The sequence below is a fragment of the Canis lupus genome, chromosome 26 (genome assembly GCF_003254725.2).
Source record: "Canis lupus dingo isolate Sandy chromosome 26, ASM325472v2, whole genome shotgun sequence".
NCBI lineage: Eukaryota > Metazoa > Chordata > Mammalia > Carnivora > Canidae > Canis > Canis lupus.
In genome coordinates, this window is record NC_064268.1 from 30241013 (window position 1) to 30268671 (window position 27659).

Consider the following 27659-nt stretch of genomic DNA (forward strand, 5'->3'; position numbering starts at 1 on the left):
ACGGGCTGCCTGGGTGGCTCAGCGGTTGAGCATCTTCTTTTGGCCCAGGGTGTGATCTTGGGATCCTGTGATCTTGGGATTGAGTGCTGCGTTGGGCTCCCTGCATGGAGACTGCTTCTCCCTCTGCCTCTGTCTCTCATGAATAAATAAATAAAATCTTTTTTTTTTTTTTTAATTTTTTTTTATTTATGATAGTCACAGAGAGAGAGGGAGGCAGAGACATAGGCAGAGGGAGAAGCAGGCTCCATGCATCGGGAGCCCGACGTGGGATTCGATCCCGGGTCTCCAGGATCGCACCCTGGGTCAGAGGCAGGCGTCAAACCACTGCGCCACCCAGGGATCCCAATAAATAAAATCTTTAAAAAAAAAAAAAAGTGAGGGGATCCCTGGGTGGCTCAGCGGTCTAGTGCCTGCCTTCGGCCCAAGGTGTGATCCTGAGGTCCCGGGATCGAGTGCCGCGTCAGGCTCCCTGCATGGAGCCTGCTTCTCCCTCTGCCTGTGTCTCTGCCTCTCTCTCTGTGTGTGTGTCTCTCAGGAATAAATAAAACATTTAAAAAATAAAAAAAAAAATTTTAAAAAGTGATTTCACTTTTATTCATAATAAGAACGGGGTACACCTCTCAGTTTTAGCTTGCACACAATTCTCTTTGTATGAGAAAATGCCTTTCAGAGTGGCAACCTGCCAAGGACTTTGGTTTTGAATTGCTCAGTGGCACGGATGCAGGCCCTTCCACCTCCTCAGGTGGCTCTTGCACCCCACCCCCCCGGTGTCCTCAGCCTGAGATGCCACCAGCATCCAGAAGGCCCTGCTTGTGGGCTCCTGGCACCTCTACCAAGCCTCATCTGTGCTCAGCCCTCATGGGCAACCCTTTGAAGGCAGAAGGGTGCCTCCCGCACACATGTCTCACCCACATGTCTCACCATCTCTGTCCTGACCTCCTCGCCTGTCACCACCCCGCCAAGGGGTTCCTGGCAGAGCCACGGCCAGGCCTGGATTCGTGGTCACTGAGAAGAGTGTCATGTTGTGTTTTCACTAGGCTTTTAAACTGGATATCCAGGGACACCTGGGTGGCTCAGGGGTTGAGCACCTGACTTCAGCTCAGGTCGTGATCCTGGAGTCCCGGGATCGAGTCCCACATTGGGCTCCCTGCATGGAGCCTGCTTCTCCCTCTGCCTGTATTTCTGCCTCTCTCATGAATAAATAAAATCTTAATTAAAAAAAAAAAACAAAAACCAAACACAACTGGGTATCCACTGTGGCGTTGGTGAAATCATGGCCAAGTTTTCAGGCAACCAGTGTGCAAAATAGGCTTTTACAACAAAATCTACTGGTAAGTTAGGGCCCGCTCTGAAGTAATTGAAAGGCAAATGGATCCAGTGAATCATGTTTACTACAGGACATCATCTTTCCCCTGGGTTTGGAGGGCAGCAACCATCCCCCCGCACCCCAGAAAATATTACTGGTGAGGTAATTTTTTGGAGCGAAAACAATATTCTGGATTCCAGAAATTTCTCTCCTAAAATAAACATGCACAATTATTTTAAGAGAACGTGAATCAGGCCCATGTCCATATGGTGCTGTTACCACACTTGTAAAGACAAAAACATTGAGAAATAAAGCCCCAAGCGAGCAGCTCTTACATTTCCCGGATGGAGTGGAGGCTGCCCGCGGGCTCTCTTCCCCGCAACCCGGGGACACCCGTTCCCTCTGCTCCCCATGCCACCCCGTCACCTCCCCGCACCGCCACTACCTGCAGGTAGGCTCCAGGCCCAGCCTCCTCTTCCCCTGAAGGAGGGAGGCACCAGGCACACAAAGTGTGCAGCCAGAGTTCACAGCAAAGGTGGAACCCCAGGTGGGTGCTCGGGCAGGGACATCCACATCCTCCGAGGAAGAGGGGGTGCAGTGACTCTGCAGGGAACACCCCCCCAACCCCAGGCCAGGCCAGCGCTATTCTAAGCCGCTGACCCCATGAGAACCAAATGAACTGGCTGCAACCCTAAGAGGTGGGGCTTCTTATTAATCCTACTGTGCAGACATGGAAACCGAGGCCCAGAGAGGTTACCCAATCCTCCAAGGTTGCACGGCTAGTAAAGCTGTGGATTCAAAGCCAGAGTCTACACCCTGGACCACGGTGTCTGCAGACACATGAACCAGTGTGAACTTCACTCCCTGATGCAAATTAAAGGCAGTCTGGTAGGTCTTACAACCTAGCAGGTGGGCAGAGATCTTTAAAAAGTGGCTATCGGGGATCCCTGGGTGGCTCAGCGGTTTGGCGCCTGCCTTTGGCTCCAGGATCCTGGAGTCCTGGGATCAAGTCCTGCGTCCGGCTCCTGGCGTGGAGCCTGCTTCTCCCTCTGCCTGTGTCTCTGCCTCTCTCTCTCTCCCTCCCTCTCTGTATATCATGAATAAATAAATAAAATAAATCTTTAAAAATAAATAAGTAAAAATAAAAAGTGGTTATCACCACTGGGGTGGGCTGGCTGACACGTAGCCATCTGGTGGCGCCTCTCAGCGCTCCTTGGGTGCACACCCCTGGACCCGGGGCGTTCACCTCTGGACCAGTGTGCACAGGTGCAGGGAACTGGACATAGCCAATAACCACAACCTATTAGAAACCATCTCGGGCAGCAGCCCCGGTGGCTCAGCAGGTTGGCGCCGCCTTCAGCCCAGGGCGGGATCCTGGAGCCCCAGGATCGAGTCCCTCGTCGGGCTCCCTGTATGGAGCCTGCTTCTCCTCTGCCTGTGTCTCTGCCTCTCTCTCTGTCTCTAATGAATAAATGAATAAAATCTTTAAAAAAAAAAGAAACCATCTCAAGTCTGAGCAAAGGAGACTGGCATTGCCCTGATAGACTTGGATCAGAAACACTTCCTAGGTGGGACCTCAGCCGGGGACCAGGGGAAGGGGCTTCCTCTTCTCTTCTGCTTTTTGGTAGCTTTAGGTTTTTGATACGGAAGGAATGTACTGACTGTGCACACACGCACGCACACAGCACGACACGGGAAGGCCTGGAAGGCCTCGCGTCAGAGGGCAAAGGCAGGGGCCTAGTTTGCCGTTGGCAGAACCAGCTTCCCTCACGCACAGTCCGCCTTCTTACTGGAATTACAGGATCAAACACTCTTCTCCACAGCTCAGGAACTGCAGGTTTGGTGCTCAGCCGACCCTCCCAGAGTGACAAGAGGATTCCTCAGTCCTGCCAACCGCTGGGGCTGCCCCAGATGAAGCCCCCCTCCCCGTGGCTGCCCACCCTGCCTCGCGGGCATCTGCCCTCCACGCCCCAGGCCTCGCCTCTCCCCCCTCCTGCCTCGGGTCCTGCCTCCACCGTCTCCCGTGAGACTAATGAGTAATGTGTTTGCACTGAGCCTCCTTTCCCAACGACCTGTAATGCGTTCTCTTTTATTTCTCCTACTAAGTAACAAAGCTCCCCAGAGTCGGGGCCTTGGGACACTTCCTGGCACAGGTTACTGGCTTGCGTGCTATCGACAGGGCGACAGACCAAGGCCCTACACGCCACTGCCCTTCTCACTTGAAAGGGTGGGCCCAGTCCCAGAAGGCTGATGGGAGCAGGGGGACAGAAGGTGGGAACCTTAACCTAGAATGATTTCATCACAGGCTAAAAAGAACATAATCAAACATTTGAAGCCCTGTGTTGGGGCAAGAGAAGGAAAAACCAGAGATGCAAAGAGCAATCAGGAGGGGGCCAGTGCTCAGGGGTGAGAGGGCCAACGCTGGGAAGCCAGGTGCGCCACGAGGGAGCCAGTAGGCGAGGCCTGGCGAGAGACAGGGTGCCGGGGTGCAGAGGACAAAGCTGCGAGAGGGCCTGACTCAAAACCTGTTCCTCATCTCTGGAGGCTGCGGAACCTCGGGCAAGCTGTTGCCTTATCTGTAAAATGTGGGTAAACTGCAATTCACAAGGTGGTCCAGACAATCACGCGAGAGGCCATGGCACTGTTACAACAGGACGGAGGGTTGGCAAGCACATCTCCACGCCTCACAGGCCCCACCAGGGATCCTGGCCCTGGGTCTGAGGCCCTTCAGGGGCCACATCAAGGGGCCCTTCCCTGGGTGGACGGTGGGATGGCTCCAGGATTTCCAGTTTACTATCACCAGCACACAGCTTGTCAGAGGGACCCCAGGGTCTCTATCACGGGAGGAATGGTGACTTCTTTCCTGAATCCAACTCACACTGTCCTCCCCAGAACCCTTAGCCCTCCAGGTCTTGGTTGTTCAGCATGTTCTCCAACGTCCCCCAAAATCTCCTGTCAAAATTTCCACTCCTTAGAGGTCTTGCTGATTAGCAGACCTCACTACTCTTCTACAAATGCAAAACCAAAGGAACCACAAATGAAGAGCATCAGAGAACGGTTTGAAAGCAGGAGGACTTCTGTTGCTCTTTTTATTTTTCAAAATTTTCATACTTTTGGGCAGCCCCAGTGGCTCAGCGGTTTAGCGCCGCCTTCAGCCCAGGGCATGATCCTGGAGTCCCAGGATCGAGTCCCACATCAGGCTCCCTGCATGGAGCCTGCTTCTCCCTCTGCCTGTGTCTCTGCCTCTCTCTGTCTCTCATGAATAAATAAACAAAATCTTTAAAAAAATTTTTTTTCATACTTTCTACAAATGCAGGTTAAGTTGCTACTGAAGTTACGTCAGGTGCCTAGCTCTAACAGGACACATGGAAAAGGCAAAATCAAAGGCCCAGCAAGTAGAGAACAGATGTCATTCTGCAGTCCGTCGCGCCCTCATAAATTAAAGGGATAGCAATAAATAGGCAAAGTAGGCTGACTACTAGCTTAGTTAACAACAGGGCTTTCCTCGTTCCTTTGTTTGAATCAGGGCTCCAAGGTTAACAGGATCTGTGTTATTCCAGTTTAGCAAAGTAGCTTCCTGAAATGCCAATTTTATATCTTCCTGGCATTAAATCCACCCAGGCAGATTCTACTGGCAATTTGACCTCAGCATTTCAGGCATTCCCAGCAGCTGAGGATTGGTTTTGCCAGCTCCGCACGTCAGAACAGCCCCGTGAGGCTGAAGTGGTTATATGTGCTACCGAATAACTAAGAATACGGCTTCTGCATATTCTAAACTAGTTTCCATGTATCAGTCTCCCAGGGGAAAAAGACGTTAAAACTCTATGGCAGGGATCCCTGCGTGGCTCAGTGGTTGAGCGTCTGCCTTCAGCCCAGGGTGTGATCCTGGGGTCCTGGGATCGAGTACCCCATTGGGCTCCCTGCATGGAGCCTGTTTCTCCCTCTGCCTGTGTCTCTGCTTCTCTCTCTCTCTGTGTGTGTGTCTCTCATGAATAAATAAATAAAATCTTTAAAAAAGATTAAAAAAAAAAAAAAACTATGGCAGCCCCTCGCCCTCTCCACGGTCACCCCCACCCCTCGAAACTGGGTCTTCGTGAAACTTAGGGACAACAGGGAAGAATCAAGAACAGACTTTATAGGAACACTGCTTCCAGCTAAAGAGTTTTACACATTTCAGTGCTTCAAAGATGGTAAGGTTTAACGTCTGGATTTCAGCTACAAGAATATCTCCATGTCGGTTGTTCATTTTGGCAAACGCACCATGGCAATGTGCGACAGTAACAATGGGCAACGCTGGGCGTGGGGCATGTTGGGACTGCCTGTACTATCTTTGCAACTTTCATGGAAACCTAAAGTTATTCCAAAACAAGAAGTTCGTTTAAAGAGTGAAGGCTATTGAGGCGCCTGGCTGGCTCAGTCAGTGCAGCATGCGACTCTTATCTCGGGTCGTTTAAGCCCTATATCCGGTATAGAGATTACTTAAACATGAAATCTTTGCAAAAAAAAAAAAAAAAAAAAAAAAAAAAAGGCAAAGGCTATTGCTCCGATTGGTAATTAAGATTATCCGGTTATTTTTTTTTCTTAAGGGTCCAGTAGAGACCAGACCCTGTGCTACAGGTCTGGGGCAGAACAGGACTTTGCTCTGCTCCTATCTCTGAGCGGTTCCTGCAAGTAGAAGACACTTTAACCCTGTGAGATGCAAGGGGAGGGAGCATAAGGTCCAGGAGAGCCTCAGTATCCGCATTCCTCAACTGTGCCACTACTGTCACCCACGAGCCCAGGGCCAGGGGTGGGGGGGATCCCGTGCACGGTTACAAAACTCAACCACCCCAGATTCCAGCACAGCTCCCGGCGCGGAGCAAGGCCTCAGCAAACACTTGTCACATCTACTAGAAGGGAGCAGAGGCTGGAGGGTGCTCAGGTGAAGCACCTGAAAGAGTTCTCTAGAGAAGGAAGCCTCCTCGCGAGGCTTGGGTAGGAGCTTAGGAGCGAGGTGGGTGGAAAGAATAACATTCTCGGCAAAGGAAACAACAGGTTAAAGTGTATGCTCTGGCTAGAAAAAGGAAGAAGAAATGCAACTGGACAAAAAAGCCTGGGGGTGGGGAAACTGAGGTCTGCCAAAGCCATTATCTCTCCAGCACGAAATTACAGCCTTTTTTTTTTTTTTTTTTTCCATCCTAGAACTCGGCACATTATCTGGACATCAAAGATGTCAATCAGAGGCAGGCCTGGGGGAGGGGGACCCTACTTAACAGGTTTCCCAAGCTAAGGCTTCTGCAAGCTGTGCTTTAATAAAAGCCTAGCGCCGCAAGCAGGGAACTGATACGGAAGACAATTCATTTTAGTCACGATCTTTATGTGGGCAACTTGAAAACATCCCCCCCCCCTTTTAATAGACATTCCTGGGAGCCCTCTTTTGTCCTCATTTCCCTCCCCGGTCCCAACATTCTTTTTTTTTTTTTTTTTTTTTTTTTTTTTAAAGAGGAGGAAAGCCTATTATCATCAGGCATCTCGTTCATTCTCTCGGTAGATTTTTCTCGTGGCTGAAGTAGGGAGGAGGCCGGGAAGGGAGGGAAGAAAGCGGGGCAAAGCCCCAGATTAGGCGTCGAGGTCCGCTCACCCCGGGGGGAGCCAGATAACGACACATCGAGAAACCGAACCAGAACAAACACGTCCACAGGTGCGGCCCGCTCGCGCCCCGCCCGCCGGCCCAACAGGTGCCCCGGGCCCCGCCCGCCGCCGCGGGAGCCTCGGGCCGCGGGGGCAGCCGCCCGCGCAGGTCAGGCCCGCCCGTACTCACGGCCGCTCGGCGGTCCGCGCCCCGGCCCGCAGCGCCCATCCGGCCCGGGCCCCGGTCAGCGCGGGCTCGGCTCTCAGGCGGCGCCGGCGCGGCCCGGGACGCGCTGCGGCCGTTGGCGCCTCCGCAGGGCGCGAGGCATCCTCCCGCCGCCGCCCCGCGGGCCGCCTGCCCTTTGTTTTGGAGCCGCGGCCCGGCCGCGCCGCCGTTAACGGCCTCGGAACGCGGCGCCGGCCAATCAGCGCGCCGCCCCGCCCCGCCCCCGCCCGCGCCCCGCCCGCGCCCCGCCCGCGCCCCGCCCCGCCCGCGCGCGCCCGCCCCGCGCGCTCCGAGCCCGGGAGCTCCACCGGCTCGCGCTCCGCCGGGCTGGGCGGGGGCGCACGTGCCGCGGGGCGCGCCGCGCTCCCATTGGCCGGCCTGCCGCGCGCGGCCTCGGAGCCGACCTATGAGGGCTGGAGGGCGGGGGGCGGGGCCTCGCGGGGCGGGGCGGGCTCGACGAGGATCGCGGTGCGCAAGCGCGGGCGGGCCAGGGCCGGGGGAGCCGCGGGTCGCTCGCTCTCCCCGCGCGCGTGGATCGGCCGAACGACCGAGGTCCTGCGCGGGAGCCGGGCATCGGGCTGTCCTCTGCGCCAGAATCCCCACCTCAGGGACGCGCGGTGGCTCAGCGCTTTGGCGCCTGTCTCCGGCCCAGGACGTGATCCTGGAGACCGGGGATCGAGTCCCGCGTCGGGCTCCCGCATGGAGCCTGCTTCTCCCTCCTCCTGTGTCTCTGCCTCTCTCTCTCTCTTTCTCTGTGTCTCTCATGAATAAATAAATAAAATCTTAAAAAAAAAATCCCCACGTCGGACTTCGGGCGGCCCTCCCCCGCCCTGGGCAGCCCGCCCCATCCTGACACCCGCACTCTGTCCCCCACGGCTCTCGTGTCATTATTTTGTTGGTTCCCACACCTTTCCTCTATGGGTCGTTTTAAAAATTATATATATGTTTTAAAAACCATAGTATTGAAGTCACAATGTGTTCAACATTTTTATACATGTTAGCATCCTTTAGATCTTGTTTCTTTTTTGCATTACAGTGTATCTGTGAAGATCTGTCCGTGTCTTTGGAGGAGCCCGTGATTTATTACTGTGCTTATAAGGTCTCTGGATCCAGTCCGTTTGTCCAAACTTAGCCATTCTCCTGGCAATGTCTCCAGCTCCCCTCCTTTCACAAACCTGGCTGCAGGCTGGGACCTCATGATCCTTTTCTTTTAAGATTTTATTTATTTATTCATGAGAGAGACACAGAGAGAGGCAGAGACACAGGCAGAGGGAGAAGCAGGCTCCATGCAGGGAGCCCCACGTGGGACTCGATCCGGGGGCTCCAGGATCACGCCCTGGGCCAAAGGAGGCGCTAAGCCGCTGCGCCACCCAGGGATCCCCCATCATGATCCTCTTTTAAGATGTGTTTCTCAGAGGAGTGTTAACCATCTTCATGGATAGTTAACCCTTTCAAGATCTTCAGTTTCTGACTTTCAGGTGTTCAATTTCCAACTGGGGTAGGGGTGTTCCTTTCTCACAAATTTTCAAGATTCCTTAGATTGTCTTAAATATTAAGCTTTTGTTGTTTCTGCTACCGCAAATATCTTTTCTCGGCCAGTCCTCTGTTGAAAAAAAATCCTAATTTTTATGTGAGTTGATGTTTATATGATTTTGTATCCTGCTTTGAGAAGGGGGATTTTTCACCTATTGCATTTTGATGAAGGATTTTAGGGGCTGCAGAATATTGAACTTAACATACCCAAATAAATGTGTGATTTCTGCTCCATTTCTTTGGATTCCTTCATTCTTTGAAATTGTAGCACCATGCTGGCCTGGGTGGCTTAGTTAAGTGTCTGACTTTGGTTCAGGTCATGATCTTGGGGTGTTGGGATTGAGCCCTGCATCAGGCTCCTTGCTCACTGGGGAGTCTGCTTGTTCCTCTCCCTCTGCCTCTCCCCCAGCTCGTTCTCTCTCTCTCCCTCTCTCTCTCTCTCAGATAAATAAAAACTTTAAAAAAATGTTGGACCAGATTTCGATTTCCTATTGTTCTTTGCATTGTGGTTCCTAGCTTCAATTCCTAGAGATACAGCTTTCCTTTAAAATCAAGTGATTGATATATGTCAATCACAGAGGATCCTTCTGGTGCCCTTGCCTGTCAGCTCATTGTCATCTCTCCTACAAGGACCTTATCCTCTAGAGGCCTGACCCCAAATACGGACCCCCTTCCTGACCACTGACCAGTGCCTTTCAAATGTTTTAAACTCTACTCACAGTAAAGAATACATTTTACGAGTATAAAGTTTCTATATGGGGTGATAAAATTTGGAGGATAGTGGGGATGGCTGCACAATAACATAAATGTACTTAATGCCACTGAAGTATACACTTAAGAACAGTTAAAATGGCAAATTTTAAGCTTTATGTATATTACAATAAAAAAAGGGCAATTAGGGATCCCTGGGTGGCGCAGCGGTTTGGCGCCTGCCTTTGGCCCAGGGCGTGATCCTGGAGATCCGGGATCGAATCCCACGTCGGGCTCCCGGTGCATGGAGCCTGCTTCTCCCTCTGCCTGTGTCTCTGCCTCTCTCTCTCTCACTGTGTGCCTATCATGAATAAATAAAAATTAAAAAAAAAAAAAAAAGGCAGCCTGGGTGGCTCAGCAGTTTAGCACCGCCTTCAGCCCAGGGCCTAATCCTGGAGACCTGGGATCGAGTCCCACGTCAGGCTCCCTGCATGGAGCCTGCTTCTCCCTCTGCCTGTGTCTCTGCCTCTCTCTCTCTCTCTCTCTCTCATCTCTCATGAATAAATAAATAAAATCTGAAAAAAAAGGCAAAACCTACATTTTGCATTATAATCCGGTACACATACATATGAGAAAAGTTTCATGATTTAACACATACTCTTGTGTAATGCCCTAATGTTGTCTATCCTTTTTTTTCCTTAAGATTTTACTTATTTATTCATGAGAGACACACACAGAGAGGCAGAGACATCACATCCTGAGCTGAAGCCAGATGCTCAACCACTGAGCCACCCAGGCGCCCCACATTGTCTATCCTTTTCAGTTTTATTTTTATTGATGACATCCTGCACATGACTCTCCCTGTGATTTCATGAGGCATCTATGAGCCACGGCCTGCAGTCTGCCCCCCTCCACAAGCTCAGTTTCAGAGGGCCCACTCTGGGACCCCACTGGGTCTCTGGCCCCCTCCTGTTAGCAGGACCACAGCTGCCTTCACCTGCACTAAGAGCCATACCTCACTGTCACCACCTACCTACCTGGTGGCTGTCCTCCTCCCTCTGTTCACTCTCCTTAAGCACCTTCCTCACATCACATACTTGTCCGGGGAACCCGGGTCCTGGGTAACGAGACGCTCTGCTATGGATGGAGAAATACTTTCCCTTGGGGAGACTAGTTTCTAGGGCAGAGCGATGCTCCTGGCAATCCTACACCTGTTCCACCTGTTGTGACCATTCAGATTCCCACCTTCCTGGAAGATGATCTTACACCTACACCTTCCCCTGCCCCGGAGCCTGCCCTGGCCGTGTGGCCTCCTTTGCTGAAGACGTGGACATCAACAGGAGAGCAGTCCTCACCGCTTCCGCACCAAACCTTCCACCGGCCCACCCCCACCGCCATGCATACATTGCTCTGTCCCTTAAGACCCGCGTGTCACTTGTGCATGTGCCCCCCCTCCATGCGTGCTGGCCGGTCTATTCAGTCACAGGGCCCTCTCTCTCTTGCATCTTCAGTCCCCGCTTTGCTGGGCTGTCCCATTGGGAGGGGAGACACGAAGTCATCCCAATATGCATTTTCTTTTTTTCTTTTTTTAAAGATTTATTTATTTATTTATTTATTTATTTATTTATTTATTTATTCATGATAGACCCAGAGACAGAGACAGAGAGGCAGAGACACAGGCAGAGGGAGAAGCAGGCTCCATGCCGGGAGCCCGACGTGGGACTAGATCCCGGGACTCCAGGATCAGGCCCTGGGTCAAAGGCAGGTGCTAAACCGCTGAGCCACCCAGGGACTCCCCCACAATATGCACTTTCTTCCTCGCCACGCCTCTCTGCAATTCTTCAGAGCAAGACTGCTCAGGAGCAGCCGAGCTGGGCTCTGCACAGCACCCCACCCGTTCACCGCCAGAATTCACATGTGGCCTCAGCCACACTTGCGGGTGCGGCCCAGCGCAGACCCCAGCCTCGGCATCCCAGGCTTCCAAGTCCACCTGCCCACCCGAACCAGCCCCGGAGCGCTGGGGACACCTCAAAGCCAGCGTGCCCTACATCACGACAGGCCCCCCACCCCGGCTCTCCCTACCCCGCCCTCCAGCAGGTGCCTCTCCTGCCGCCAGTGCCCCGCACCCGGGCCACTCTCGTGTCTCATGTTGGTGACCGCTACGGGTGAGCAGCAAAGCTCTGCCGCCTTTACTCTTCACACATGGACTCTGAGAACAAAAGCTAGATCTGTCCCTCCTCCAAAGCTCCCAGGAGCTTCCATTGCACTCAGACCACAAATCAGAGTCAAAAAACAAAAACAAGAAAACCCAGGGTCCTCCCAGGGCCCCCCAGGCCTTGGCACCTGCCTGTCCCTCCACTTTCCTATTTCCATCCTTGCATTTGGCCAACCATGACCAAAGGGGGCAGTCCACGCAGGACCACCTCCACCCCTGGCACCAACTTCGGATTTGGGCGCCCCCAGGATGGCCCTTAGGTGAGGCTGACAGTTTCCTGGAGGGCCGCCAGCTGTTACAGCTGCAGCGGAGGAAGGATGCGGGTTAAAACCAGCCGCAGGAAACACAGCCTGGGCGAGTCCAGGAGAGTGCCCGGCGTGAGCTGCCAGCTGTCTTCTGTCCCTGAGGCCACACGCAAGCCTCCTCTCGGGCACCCCGGAGTGACGGCTTGCACAGTGCTGCCAGCAGGAGAGTCCATCAGGACCGGACGCTCGGGGCTTTTATTTTTTATTTATTTATTTATTTTTATTGGAGTTCAATTTGCCAACATATAGCATAACACCCAGTGCTCATCCCGTCAAGTGCCCCCCTCAGTGCCCGTCACCCAGTCACCCCCACCCCCCGCCCTCCTCCCCTTCCTCCCCCCCTAGTTCGTTTCCCAGAGTTAGGAGTCTTCATGTTCTGTCTCCCATTCTGATTTTTCCTACCCATTTCTTCTCCCTTCCCTTCTATTCCCTTACACTATTATTTATATTCCCCAAATAAATGAGACCATATAATGTTTGTCCTTCTCTGATTGACTTATTTCACTCAGCATAATACCCTCCAGTTCCATCCACGTGGAAGCAAATGGTGGGTATTTGTCGTTTCTAATGGCTGAGGAATATTCCATTGTATACGTAGACCACATCTTCTTTATCCATCATCTTTCAATGGACACCGAGACTCCTTCCACAGTTTGGCTATTGTGGACTTTGCTGCTAGAAACATCGGGGTGCAGGTGTCCAGCTCGGGGCTTTTATTGGCCTTCCATCGCACAGGCGTGATGGACCGAGTGTCCTCCTTAATGACCTCAGTCTGAGACTCCCTCATCACAATTTTGGGCTTTCCCGTGTGCTCAGCTCCACCCTGAATATTACCTGGTGCGGTGTCCCCACTTTAAATCATGTTGTTAGGGGATCCCTGGGTGGCTCAGCGGTTTAGGGCCTGCCTTCGGCCCAGGGCGTGATCCTGGAGACCCGGGATGGAGTCCCACGTCGGGCTCCCTGCATGGAGCCTGCTTCTCCCTCCGCCGGTGTTTCTGCCTCTCTCTGTGTCTTTCATGAATAAATAAATAAAATCTTTTTTAAAAATAAATAAATAAAAATAACTCACGTTGTTAGGCTATTGGAAGGCCCCTGGGCACACAGGCACTCCTGTTAGAGCCTAGTAACCACCTCCCCAAAGCAGAAGGCAAATGCCATTCTTTGGGGGTGACATTAAGTTCTTTCCTACAACCTTCCCTTGCTTACTATCTTCAGCCCTTCAGACACACCTCCTCCTTGCTGCCCCTTCTTGGGGACTCTGTGCTTGCTGTCCCCTCCCCCGGAAGGCCCTTTCTTCAGGACTCTGCTCGAATGTGACCTCAGCAGAGAAGCTGTCTCATCCAGGCCCTGGGGACCAGTGGCCCTCGCCCACCACTCCCTCTTCCTCCTCTCCTGGCTTTGACTTTCCTCCTCACAACCCCCCTACCCCCCCTTCCCATACTACTGGTCTGCATTTTGTTCTATTTGGTTTATTGTCCGTCTCCCCTTGCCAGGACATGAGCCACCTGAGGGCAGGGACCTGGTCTGTCCTCTGCTGTATCTGCAATGCTTGGAACGTGTGCTGGATGAGCCCCTCCTGCAGGATGACCCAAGAGTGCCTGGGCCCCAAGACGCCCCGCTCTCTGCTCTGTGATGCCCAGGGTTCTGGGAGGAGCACCAAGGAGGAGAAGGGGTGGTGGAGTGCATGGGTGCACGATGGCATGGCACCTTGGGGTTCATCGGTGTCGGACAACAGCTGCCAGCAACCTGCCTGGCGATTATGGACTTGAGCCCAACACGGGTGGGTGGATCAGGCTACACACGTCAAAGGTGGACTGGAGGATGGAAGCCATGGCGTTGCAGTTGTCTCCGCGCCCAAGGGAGGCTCTGCAGCCCCGAGTGTGAACACGACGGTGCGTTAGCTGTCACGTGCTGGATCTGGGCCTGCACAGGCTCTCACGCACGCGGGGCACTGCCTGCCTTCCCAGAGGAGCCGGTCTGGCTGGTTGTTACGTGCTAAACTGTGTCCCTCCAGACGTGACTGTATTTGGAGAGAGTCTTCAAAGAGGTGATTAAGTCAAAATGAGGTCGCTAGGACAGGCCCTGATCCAGTCTAACTGGTGTCCTTACAGGAGGAGATTAGGATTCAGACACACACAGGGATGACCATGTGAGGACACAGGGAGAAGTGACTGTCATCTACACACCAAGGAGAGTGGCCTCAGGAGAGAGCAAACCTGCCGACACCTTGATCCTGGACTTTCAGCCTCTGGAACCGTGAGACAGTAATCTCTGTGTTTAAGCCGCCTGGCCTGTGTTTTGACAGCCCGAAGCGAGCAAATACTCTGGGTTTTGGGGGTAGAAAGACTCCTAAAGTGGGGTGCTTGGCTGGCTCAGTTGGTAAAGTATGTGACCCTTGATCTCAGGGTCATGAGTTCTAGCCTCATGTTGGGCATAAAGTTCAGTTTAAAAAAAATAATTAAGGGCAGCCCGGGTGGCTCAGCAGTTCAGTGCCACCTTCAGCCCAGGGCCAGATCCTGGAGGCCTGGGATCGAGTCCCACGTCGGGGTCCCTCCAAGGAGCCTGCTTCTCCCTCTGCCTGTCTCTCTCTCTCTCTCTCTCTCTCTCTCTGTGTCTCATGAATAAATGAATAAAATCTTTAAAAAAAATAATTTTTAAAAAGCCATTTAAAGCAAGTCTCCTAAGGGTCTTGTAGCCTGTCTTCTGTCCCCAAATCCTGCCTAAAACCCTTGGATTGGCCAGGCCGAGCAGCCTGCTGGGGTGTGACTTCAAAGCAGGCTGGCAGGTAGCCATGCAGCAGACAGGGAGCCTCACCAGCCCCAGGGCCATCCTTAGCCAAGGGAGGGGAGGAAGTCTCTCTGCGGCCCCTTGGGGTTAAAATTGTCTGATCTGCTGATAAGTTTCCTTTATGAGATTCAAGCCCATTAGGAAGCGTGCAGTTGCTGTCGGCATAGCAACCACAAGCCATCTTAGGTTCTTTCCAAATTAAAAAAATTCCCAGCTTCAGGACTGAGCAGAGAAAGATGTAAAAGTAGAGATGAAATGAAGTTACTGATGGAAGACGTTGCCATGGCACCATGCCGTCCTTGGAGCCGGCCAGCTGCCACTGTGATTTCTCCATGCTTTGTGCAAATGAAGGAGTCCAAGAGAAGATAAAGAGCAGCCTCCCACAGTGCGGGAGAAAAAGAAAGTATATGTTATGACTAGAAATAGTAACTAATGATGGGAATTTATATTTTAAGAGTAACTGTACATCCAACATAACAGGGTGTCTCAAAATGTAAACAAATCACCTGGGAATTTGTTAAAACGTGTCTGGCGAAATGCAGTACATCTGAGGTGGGTCCTGAGACTGTATTCGAATTAGTTTTTTTTAAAGATTTTTTAAATTAATTAATTAATTAATTAATTTTAAAGATTTTATTTATTTATTCATGAGAGACACACAGAGAGAGGCAGAGACACAGGCAGCGGGAGAAGCAGGCTCCATGCAGGGAGCCCGACGTGGGACTCGATCCCGGGTCTCCAGGATCACGCCCTGAGCCGAAGGCAGCGTTAAACCGCTGAGCCACCCAGGGATCCCCTGCATTCGCATTATTAATCATGGGAACATTTATATGTCATGAAGTTTACCCTCCTCAACCAGGGATTCCGCATTTCCAATAGGCTCCCAGTGATGGGGGTGCAGAGGACCTATGCCCCGTGTTATGCACCTTAGCCTTTTAGATCCTTTGTACCAGAGCCTGAAGTAGGTGGCAGGTGTACCAAGATGAGCAAGACACACAGGAACTTCCCAGCAAGTGGGCAAGAGAGGGGGCAATGTCGTTTCAGAGGAGTGGACATAAAACTGACTCACCAGTGTGGCTGGGATTCGCATGTTGGGAGACGAAAGCATGGGGGTGGGGGTAGGGACATGAAGACTCTAATTGTTGTATTGACTTGCAAGTTTGCTAGACCATTCCCTAAAGAAGGACATGGAGGCTATTTCCTTTCTTTTCGTTTCCTTTCCTTTTTTTTTTTTTTTAAAGATTTTTTGACAATTTACTTTCTTTTTGGGATTTCAAATAGTGCTGGTACAAGCACTTTTGTCCATGTGGCTGTTCTCGCTTGGATTATTGTCTAGGGAAAAAAAATCTCCCCCAAAATCCCAGTAATGGAATTACTGAGTCAAAACACATCTGACTGGCTTGTCAAATTTGCCAGATTTCAGTGTATTCATTTACGGCACTATTAGCAATGCCAAAGGACACATGTTTCCTTACAACTTCATAACATTTGGCTTTTGTAATTTTGCTTTTGCTAAATACAGATGAGCAAACAAACAACATAAGAAAGCCAGAAAGTAGAGTGTGCACAAACTGGCACTTCATCTTTTTTTTTCTTTTTTTTTTTTTTAAGGTATTTATTTGTGGAGGGAGGGCACTCATGAGATCACGCATCCAGGGAGGGGAGGGGCAGAGGGAGAGGGAGAAGCAGATTCCCTGCTGAGCAAGGAGCCTGATTTGGGGCTCACAATTCCAGGACCCTGGAACCATGACCTGAGCCAAAGGCGGATGCCCAACTGACAGAGCCACCCAGGTGTCCCAGCATTGCACTTCATCTTTAATTTGCATTTTTCTAGTTTCTAATGGTTTTTTCTTCATGTAAGCAGATGATAGTCGTTGATTGACTAACAGTTGGGAATGAGACAAGTTTTTTTTTTTGTATTTTTATGATTTTTCTTATATTTTGGAAAATAAATTTGATTATTGGTCACCCATAACAGAAGTGTCCCAGCTCCTGTGGCACTACCCCCCCTCACTGCTGTTCACATTGGTCTGTGTTAAAATCAGATGCAGAGATATTTCTTTTTTTTTTTTTTAAGATTTTATTTATTTATTCATGATAGTCACAGAGAGAGAGAGAGAGGCAGAGACACAGGCAGAGAGAGAAGCGGGCTCCATGCAGGGAGCCCGATGTGGGATTCGATCCCGGGTCTCCAGGATCGCGCCCTGGGCCAAAGGCAGGCGCCAAACCGCTGCGCCACCCAGGGATCCCGCAGAGATATTTCTTAATAGTTTTCTCCAGCCACACCTGCTGAGTAAACACCCTTCTAGATGCACTTGTTAGAAAGGCACCAGGGAGCAAGCATAAAGATAAGGCCTTCAGGTTTAGCTTCAACACACAGAGAACTTGGAAGTCATCATTCCTGCCCTCAAAACAAGAAAAAAGCTGAAAAAAACCCTGAAAACCAAGGATTTTTCTTAGATCCATTAGAAAACTGGGGTCCCAGGACAACAACAGCCCCTCCCCAAAACTGTAAAGATAGGCAAAGAGTATCCCGACTTACCAGCAGCAGAAGCCAGTGGAACCAGCAACTGGTAGGACCACCTACATGACCCCTTAAATGGTAATGTCGATGAAATGCTGAAGGCTGAGCAGGGACTAGCTTGAGAATTAAAAACTCACCCTAAGTGAAGCAGTCTAAGGAAGGGGCACATGTTTATGTTTTACCTCCAAGCAGCCCACCAGGTTCTCACGGTGAAGATTAGAGCAAAACATCTTTGTGTTTGACATAAGGAGGAGGGGACATGTAAGCATTTGAAATATGCCCAGATAGTTCATTCTCCACCAAAACAAACAAACCAAAGCAAAACAAAAAAGTAAAGGCCAGCCAGCAACAGAGACAACTTCCCCAGAGCCTCATCCAACATGGGGGAAGGGATCAACCTAACTCCAGTCCCCTGTAGCCTTTGTCTTACCTAAGGGGCAAAAAAGACCTGAGAAGCAGTACTTGTGAGGATCACAGGCCAGGCCACAGGCCCACAAGTAGACAGACCTAGGGGCACCTGGGTGGCTCAGTGGTTGAGTGTCTGCCTTTGGCTCAGGTCACGAACCCAGGGTCAGGGGATCGAGTCCTACATCAGGCTCCTTATGGGGAGCCAGCTTCTCCCTCTGTCTATGTCTCTGTCTCTCCCTGTGTCTCCCATGAATAAATAAATTAAATCTTAAAAAAAAAAAACAAAAGACAGACTGAATCATCTGATCCAAGGATGCCTTCCCGCCCCAATAGTAGGGCTCCTGTGTCCTAGAGGATTATAGCTGCAAGAGCTGCAAGGCTGATTCTTCATGAATCTGCATGTCATCCCCACACAGGGGTCATGCTAAACTTCTCTGTGTCATTCTTATCTTAACATATGTACTGCCAAAGCAAACACTGCTGTAAGGCTGACTCCACTGAAGAAGGAGTCTCTAGGGACACCCAAGGACAACAGGGGAAAAACAAGGAGACAAGAGGAAATCTCAGCCTTTGAGCCTACTTCCTGGCCAGAAAAACATACAAACCTCTCATTAAAGTGCTGTGTACCTCAGTTCTATTACCTAGTGTCTGTCTGACATTCAACAACAACAACAACAAATCACACAAAAAAGGTGCAATTTGAAGAGACAAGGCAAGCCTCAGAACCAGACTCAGCTATGGCAGAGATGTTGGCAGGACAGGGAATTCAAAGATTTTATTTTTAAAAAATCTTTTTTAAGGATTTGATTTATTTATTTGACACACACAAAGAGAGAGAGAGAACGCACAAGTAGGTGGAGCAGCAGGCAGAAAGAAGGGAGCCTGATGCAGGGATCATGACCTAAGCTGAAGGCAAGACACTTAACAAACTGAGCCACCTGAGCTCCTCTAAATTTTATTTTTTTAATTAATTTTTTAAAAAATATTTTATTTATTCATGAGAGACATACAGAGAGAGAGAGAGAGAGAGAGAGAGAGAAAGAGAGAGAGAGAGGCAGAGACACAGGCAGAAGGAGAAGCAGACTCCACACAGGGAGCCTGATGTAGGACTCGATCCCGGGTCCCCAGGATCATGCTCCAGGCCAAAGGTGGCGTTAAACCACTGAGCCACCTGGGCTGCCCTAAAGATTTTATTTTTTAGGTAATCTCTACACCCAACATGGGACTTGATCTCACAAGCCCAAGATTAAGAGTCACATGCTTTTCTGACTGAGACAGCTGGGTGCCCCCTTGGATGGGGAATTTAACACAACAATGGTTAATATGCCAAAGGCTCTAATGAAAGAGTGGGCAACATGCAAGAATAAATGGGTAATGTGAGCAAAGAGATGGAAACTCTAAGAAAGCATCAAAAAGAAATACTGGAAATTAAAATAATTAACAGAAATGGAGAATGGCTTTGGTGGGTGCATGGGTGGGCTGTGCACATCTGAGAAAAGAATCAGTGAGCTTGAAGATATGTCACTAGAAACTTTCCAAACTAAAATGCAAAGAGGAAGAAAAGTAACAGAATGTCCAAGAACTGAAGGACAATTATAAAAGATGCTGCATTAGGGAACGCCTGGGTGGCTCAGCAGTTGAGTGTCTGCCTTCAGCTCAGGACGTGATCCCGGGCTCCCGGGATCAAGTCCCACGTCCCACATTGGGCTCCCTGCAGGAAGCCTGCTTCTCCCTCTGCCTGTGTCTCTGCCTCTCTCTCTGTGTCTTTCATGAATAAATAAAATCTTAAAAAAAAAAAAAAAGGATGTTGCCTATACAGAATGGGAATTCTGGAAGAAGACAGGAGCAGAAGGAACATTTAAAGTGATAATGGCTGGGACTCACTGCCCATGTCGTGCAGGGCCAGTGGTGGTGGATGTGTGGCTCAGAGGCCTGGGCACCTGCAGCAGCAGCTCTGGCCTGTGAGCACTCTGTTACTCTTGGGGATGGGGCCTGGATACCCAGCACCCCTTCACAGGCTGTGGCGTGTAGGTGAGCATCAGCCTTGGGGTGCCCATCAGTGCATCCAGGTGCCAGGCATTCTGGGCTTTAAAAAAAAAAGATTTTATTTATTTATTCATGAAAGACACAGAGAAAGAGGCAGAGAAGCTGACTCCCTGTGGGGACCTTGATGTGGGACTCAATCTCAAGATCCCGGGATCATGCCCTGTGCCAAAGGCAGATACTCAACCATTGAGCCACCCAGGTGTCCTGGCATTCTGGGCCTTGTGGCTGAACCAGCATGAGCCCCAGAGATGTCCCCGAGCTCTGGAGGCATGACTGGTGTGCTCACAATTCATGGCCACCTTCTGAGTGGTGTCCACTGAGGCTATCCAGGAATGGGTGGCTAAACAGAATCTGACCTCATGTTCCAAGCTCACTGGGCATCCTGGGCCCCTTCTCTGCACAAGAACACACAGGAACAGCACACAGACAAAGGACAGATAGGTCCACAGAGGCTGAAGGTGGGAGCCTGTCCCTCCAGCCAGAGGTCAGCACGGCAGTCTAGCCAGCACCACTGGCCCCTAAGTGATGGTGAGTTCTTGTCCTCAGCACAGAAATGAGTTCTCCATAAGTGAGATAAGCCATTTACAAAGTGGTATTTGTGACCATCTCGTTTTTGCAATAAAATAAGTTCTGGGCGGGGTGCCTGGCTGGCTTCAGTTGGTGGAACATGTGACTCTTGATCTTAGCATTGTGAGTTTGAGCCTCTCCCCCCCACACTGTATATAGAGAATGCTTAAAAACATAATCTTAAAAAAAATAAGTGCTAAGAAAAATGGAGTAGGGCCCTGGTTAAAGATAAAATATCTTTTTAAAGGTAGTGTGTGTGCCTTGGTGTGACTCCATCGTGGAAAAAAACCAAAACACACACACAAGAAACCCCCAACGAAAACAAACCAAGAGTATTCCAAAGTTAATGACAGAAACCAAATCACAAATTCAGGGAATCCTAGACAACACCAAGCAGGGTAAATATAAAACACCGTCCATGTAGGCATAGGATATTCAAAGTGCAGAAAACCAAAGATAAAGGGACAACCCTGAAATAAGCCAGAAGAAAAAACAAAAACAAAAACCAGCTCACCTAGAGAGAAACAAGGGTGAAAGTCACCTGAGATTTCTTGTCTGAAACCATGCAAGCAAGGAGTGAGAGGGAATACTTAAAAGGATGGAGTGGTTCAGTCAGTTAGGTAATTAACCCTTGATTTTGGCTCAGGTGGTGATCTCAGGGCTGTGAGACTGAGCCCCGTGCTGGGTGTGGAGCCTGCTTGAGACTTGCACCCTGTCTCTCTCTGCTCCTCCTCCTGCACTCTCTCTCTCTCTAAAAAAAAAAAAAAAGGGTTTATGTAGATCTGAGATTCTGGCCTATATAATTTTCCTTTTCTCTGAAGAACTTAACATTTCTTGCAAAGTGGATCTACTGGCAACACAGTCTTTAAACTTTCTAAAAAAATTTGTTTTTAAGTAGTTTCTGTGCCCAATGTGGAGCTTACAACCCTGAGATCAAGAGTCACACACTCTATCAACTGAGTGAGCCAGGTGCCCTGAATTCTTTTCAGCTTTTGCCTAAGAAAGTATTTTTCTGTTTTGGAAGGATATGTTCACTGGATACAAAATCCTAGGTTGGTGTTTTTTTTTTTTGTTTGTTTGTTTTTTTTGTTTTTTTTTACTCTTTCAATATAATGTTTAACAGGAGTGGTGCAAGAGGACACCCCTGCCTGGTTCCTGACTTTGGGAAAACATGTAGCTTCTCAACATTAATAATGTTATCTGTAGGTTTTGTTGTTGTTATTGATCTTTTAATTGAAGTATAATTGACATGTACCTACAGGTTTTTTGCAGACATTCTTTGTTATGTTGGGAAAGGTCCCTTCTATTCCTACTTTGCTGCAATTTTTTTTAAAGATTACATTTATTTATTCCTAAGAGACACAGAGAGAAAGAGAGGCAGAGACACAGGCAGAGGGAGAAGCAGGGTCCATGAAGGGAGCCCAACGTGGGACTCGATCCCAGGACCCCAGGATCACGCCCCGAGCTGAAGGCAGATGCTCAACCACTGAACCACCCAGGCGTCCCTTTGCTGCAATTTTATGATGACAGATGTTAGATTCTGTCAAATGCTTCCTCTGCATCTATTGATATGATCATGTGATTTTTCTTCTTTAGCTTGGTGATATGATGGATTGCATTAATTGACTCCCTAATGTTGAACCAGCATTGCATGCCTGAAATGAATCCCACCTGGGCATAGAGGGATTTGTTTATTTATTTTTTAAGATTTTATTTTTAAGTATCTCTACAGCCAATGTGGAGCTCAAACTTCCAGCCCAGAGATCAAGAGCCACATACTCCATTGACTAAGGCAGCCAGGTGCCCCTGTAATTCTTCTTATACATTGTCAGATTTGTAAAAAATTTGACTTTCTAATATTTTGTCGAACATTTCAGCACTTATGGCCATGAAAGATACTGTGATTTCTTTTCTTGCAGTCCCTTTATCTGATTTTGGAACACTAGGGTAATGCTGCCCTCATAAATCAGGTGTGTGCCCTCTATTTTCTGAAGAGACTGTAGAGAAACCATGTCATTTCTTCCTTTAAATACATGTGTTTGGTGCTGTCATGGACCACGGGGTAGGTGTTACCGGAAAGAGTTGAAAACTTACATCCACACAAAAATGTGCACACGAAGGTTTAGAGCAGGTTTATACACAATTGGCCCAAATGGGAAACACCCGAGATGCCCTTCACAGGTGAATGGATAAACAAACTGTGGTGCATCCATACAGTGTAGTGTTATTTGGCGATGAACAGAAATGTGCTGTCGTAAACAGAGAGGAGAGTGTGCTTATCAAGGGCTGGGGGGTGGGGGACATGTGGAGATGCTGGTCGGAGGGTCCGAGCCTTCATGTATAGACGAATGAGTTCCAGGGATGTCATGCACAGCGTGGCGACTCTAGTTAATGATACTGTGTTGTGTTGTAGACTTGAAATTTGCCAAGAGTAGATCTTAAGGGTTCCCATTACCTACACACACACACACACACACACACACACACACACACACACAAGAAAGGTAACTGTGGGAGGTGATAGATGTGTTAACCTGATACCGGTGATCATTCCACGAAGTAAATGTATTTTGAATTATCACATTGTACACCTTAAATACATACAATTTTATTTGTCAATTGTATCCCAATAAGGTTGGAGGAAAAATGAGCTGTCAAGCCATACACAGATACGTAGCGGCCTTAAGCACACATTGCTACACGGAAGAGGCCAATCTGAAAAGGCCACAGTCTGCGTATCTCCAATTACAGGACATTCTGGAAAAGGCAAAAGCTTAGCAGTGACAGAGCAAAAGGGTCTGTGGTCACCAGTGCTGAGGGGAGGGCCGGGGTCTCGGAGCCTGCACGCTAGCTGCTACTTACCCGTCAATCTTAAACTACTCAAAGGCAATGAAGTCTACTTAAAAAAAAAAGAAAAGAAAAGTAGGGACATGAGCAACAGGGACTGCACAGCTGGATTTGGTGGAGAGGAGCTCTTTGGGAGATGTGGGGGGTCAGGAACTGACCAAGCTGGTTTGAGAACCCCCAGTGAGAGAGAGGGCGCCTCATGATCCAAGAAGTAAAGGGTAAGTTAACTGCTTTCTGGACTTAATGCCCGAATTAGAGTGTTGGGGAGCAAAACGTACACAGCCCAAGATCTACTTTTTGTCCAGAGTAAACATAAGAAAGCAGCGATGGGAAAAAGTAAAATGATTCTGGGGAGAGAACCCCCTGGAATTCTCGCCCCGCCTGCAGCGGCCCCAGGCCCAGGTGCGGCAGCGTCCACGCCGCTGTCCTAGTCGGACGCCGGCCCTTCTCCAGCTGCCAGACTGGCACGAAGCCTGAAGCCTCCTGGCACGTGTCCCCTGCGTTTGAGGCCCTCCGTGTGCCCCGGGGCTGCCGTCTGAATCTGGGGGACAGGGGCCCGGCAGCCCACGTGGCGGGCTTCAGGGCGGCTTCGGGCCTGTGGTCCCAGGCCCTTCCTGCGTCCGCCCCGGGGTCCTGGGGCCGGGGTCCGCGGGCTGGAGCGGTGGGCGGGGTGTGGTGCCGAGGACCCGGGCGGCCCGGAGCCAGGGCGGGCCCGTACCTCCGGGAGGCACAACGCGAAGCCAAACCGCCGAGACGCAAAGGAGAAGGCCGGGGAGGGCGAGGGCGCTCGGCTCCCGGGCAGCAGGGCGGCGGGGCGGGGTGGGGGTGGGGGCGGGGTGGGGGTGGGGGTGGGGGTTCCCCGCCTCGAGGTGCGGCGCCCACGCGAGCCCGCGGACCGGGAGACGGAGGGTCTGCGCGGTTCTCGCGGTCGGACCGAGTCCCGGGGGCGGACACCCCCGCCTCCCGCAGCGTCCTCACGCAGGTCGCCGGCGGCCCCCCCGGCCCCGGGGAGTGGAGGCGGACGGCGCGGGCCCTGGCCTCCGGCGAGGCGCACGGTGCCCGCGGGGGATCCCGGGCCTCCTGGGGAAACACGCTTGGGTCCCGGCTCTCGGCCCTCCGCCGCCTGCACGCCGCGCAGCGAGGGCAGCGGCGCCTCCGCCCCTCTCGGGCTCTCCCCCGCGCGCCCACGACGTCCGTCCGGCCACAGGCTCTGCTCCGGGCGCAGCGGCCCCGGCTTTGCTCCCGCGGCCTGGCGAGCGCCCCTGCCCCTCCGCGGGCCCGACTGTCCCGCACTCCCAAGCCGGGCGACCCTCCCGCACCCCGTCGCGGGGCCCTGCCGCGGGCTCGAGCGGCTGCTCCACCGGGCCGCGCGGGGCGGGGCGGGGCGGGGCGGTCACCCGGGGCCCCACTGCGGCCGGTCCCGGTCCCGGTCCCGGTCGGGGCTCCCGCCCTTCTCCGGGCCCCGACTCCTCTGGCGCCTGCGCGGGAGGCAGGGGAGGCGCGGCCGCCCGCCCTCGCCTATTCGCAGGCCAGTTTTACTGAACTCATCAAAGGGCTCTGGTGATGAAAACATTTTAAAATTGGGAGATCATTGCTGTGGGGGATGCGTGCGCCCAGCTGGGCCTCCAAAAGCAATTAAAGGGACCCCCGGGGGGGCTCGGCGGTTTAGCGCCGCCTTCGGCCCAGGCCGTGACCCCAGAGTCCTGGGATCGAGTCCCACGACGGGCTCCCCGCATGGGGCCTGCTTCTCCCTCTGCCTGGGTCTCTGCCTCTGTCTCTCAAGAATAAATAAAATATTTAAAAAACAAAAAAGCAATTAAAAACGCGATTCTTTACAAGAAGTCGGCACTGGCTCCTTGGAGCGGCTTCCCGCGTCCCCATCGCGCGCCTTGCGCCAGTGCTGTCCTCCCTCCTGGGCAGTTGGCCCAATCACAGAAAGCCCCCATTTTCTAGCCTCTATAGGGTCTGCTGGCTCCCCAGGAAATGGGGATGCTTTAGTGTGGAGTGCGCTTTGGGAAGGAAGTAAAGGCACTCTCCACGGTTTAGAAGGGGAAAAAAGGGGGGCGGGGGGCATCCAGACTTCTGGGAGTGGTAACGGACCACGGTCCCCGGCTCTCCAAGGTGGTTTCTGCCAGCCTGGTGACCCTCTGCAAGGAGACAGCCGGAGCTCATGCGCCCAGACCGCCAGTCTGAGACCTCCCGCCAGGCCCTGAAAGCTTTGGCCCCGGTGTCCCACGTGCCCCAGGCCACTGCACACCCCGCCTCTCGTTCCCACCACAGATGTGGCCTTCCAGTCTTACCATGTCCACAGCTGACAAGAGGCTTTGTTACTTTTTGATCTTACTGAAAGATGGGGCGATGGCTTCCCTGCTCCTGACCGAGAAATTAAAAGGGAAAAGCATCTCTACCCCCAACATGTAGAGGGAACCCCTGTCGCGTCACCTGTCTCCCCCAGCCTCCCTGGGCCTCTGCTCTGCCCAAGCCCGCCAATGCTGCTGACGGGAAGGACATGCAGGCCCCACGGGGCAGTACTTCACTAGACTCTCGGCACCACCTCAGTCAGGCTTCACAGCGACAGGCATTCCTGATTCCTCTTCTCACACTGGGTCATCCTTATTCTCGAAAGACTCTCCCACTTCACCCAAAAAACACCTGTCATGGGGCATAACTTCATTCCCTTTCCTCCTCTCTACCTTTTCTTCAAAGGACCTTTGTCTTCAGCTTCCCTTGGTGCCAGACTCCGAGAAAGAGCCCCTGTGCCATGCCCACCTTGACCCACCCCTTCGCTGGCCCTCAGCCCTGTGAAGCCCAGCAACATTGTCCCCACCGCACCCCCCGTTTCCCTCGTAAGACGTAAGTGTGGTCACCCATGAAAACCTTGCCTTCACTGCTCCCCTGTGGACACACCCAACCCCTCTCTCCCTCTTCCACACTTGGGGCTTCAGGGAGGTCTGCACCTGCCTCCACCTGGTCTGTAACCCCGTGACGTGGGCTTGGCTTCTGCACTTCCCAGAGAGCCACTCTGTGGCCACTGGTCAGCCCTGAGCGCTCTGGTTCTGATTAAATACAGAGAATCAACCAAGATGCAAATCTAGACTGCCAACTGGAATGGCTGCCCTACTGCTAAGACAAGGAGCTCATCATAATTAATGTGGAAAATAGAATTCCTTGTGCTGAATAAGGAAAATGACCATTATAATCGGTTTCTATAGGATCTAAACAGAGCTGATTTCTCAAAGGAAAGGGAAGGTGAAAATTCCATCAGCATTTCAAATACCCACCAATTGAGGAGAGATCAGCTCATTTCCCTGCAGAAAGTTTCAGACAGGTTTTTTTTTTTTTCAGACAGGTTTTTTCCCCGTTCAGATTAACAGAAAGCAGGTAGTTCAGTTAGCAGACATCTTAGTGCTGCCTTACAACAAATAAATACAAAAGAAATAAAATAAATAAAGGATTTAGGATGATCTGCTATTTAGTGTTTGTTTTGAAGTAGTGGGCTAGAAACTTAAAAATATATTTGTATAATCTTTACGACACGCAAAATTCCAGTTTACGGTCAAAGGTCTGAATGTACACCACAAGGAGTGGCCCAAAGCCTGTGCTCTTTCTACATCACCAAACCAGAAAATTTCCCAATATTTTTGTCCTGCAAGTAAATCACTGCCTGATGCCCAATATAGAGATGAACCAAATGTTCAAGAGTCCCTAATACATTCATGACATCTTGGTCTGAAAAAAGGCCGCCGAGGACACCTTCCCTGGCAACAGAGCTGCTGCAGTTTAGCAAGGCAGAGGAGGAGACGCACATGGGCACTGTGTCAGGACTCCCAGCAATGACGACTTCTCCCATCTATTGCCACGCATCTGAAGAGCAATCTGGAAAACCTGATGGAGCACTAAAATCCCACTGGCCTTCAGAGCACCATCTTATGGTTCTATCACTGATTACTATAAGCAAAGTCAAATTACAAACACACTTATTTGGGAAGCATTGTAATAAAGGACTAGACCACTTCATATTTTCACATATGAAATTCCAATTAAGCTATACATGCACAGTACTATATTATTTTGGTAACACAGGGACACAATTTAATGATTCTAATTTTTTTTTGTAGTTTTTTTTTTTACAAGTCAGGTGCCATAAACATTCAAATAATCCATCTTTTAAAAAGTACGTTTACAACATCAAAAGAATTAAGATGAAATATAAACCTTTCTACTTACAATTTTTATACAGATTAACCAAATCACAAATACCACAAATAAATGTTAAATTGTAACAATATAATGAATAAACATTCAGATTCTTAATAAAATCTTCCTTTAACATTTTTTTTTAACTTACCATTATACTAAATAATCTATGCAGAGTTTTGGGGTACAATACCAAGAAGGCACCAACAGTACAAAGCAGATACAAAGCAGTTTCAGAACTTTCTCGAGTGCTCTACATGGATAAACAGCACAGAAAAGGCAACGAGCTTTAGGTAAACCTGGTGCAACCCCAGAGAATTTCCTCTGGATTCCTACTCATTCCCGATCCATGATGCCCAACTGGATTACAGTGAGAGAGACCACATATCTACTGTTAC

General features: G+C 50.7%; 1 protein-coding gene and 1 non-coding gene across 5 annotated transcripts in view; both read right to left on the reverse strand.

The window, feature by feature from the left end:
* The window catches only part of YPEL1 (yippee like 1), a 26129-nt gene extending 18864 nt beyond the window's left edge, over positions 1-7265 (reverse strand). For 3 of the 4 annotated variants that reach the window (XM_025474944.3, XM_025474942.3, XM_035706290.2), the window contains exon 1: positions 7107-7265. The gene's annotated coding sequence lies outside the window, so the exon portion shown is untranslated. Of the gene's footprint in view, positions 1-6926; positions 7037-7106 lie in introns of those variants that run through there. The other variant, XM_049101910.1, reaches the window with a different exon arrangement.
* A 10710-nt stretch (positions 7266-17975) lies between these two features.
* On the reverse strand, positions 17976-18082 carry LOC112677056 (U6 spliceosomal RNA). Its single transcript, XR_003146825.1, has one exon. It is a non-coding gene; the product is annotated as a U6 spliceosomal RNA (small nuclear RNA).
* Positions 18083-27659: the final 9577 nt, after the last annotated feature.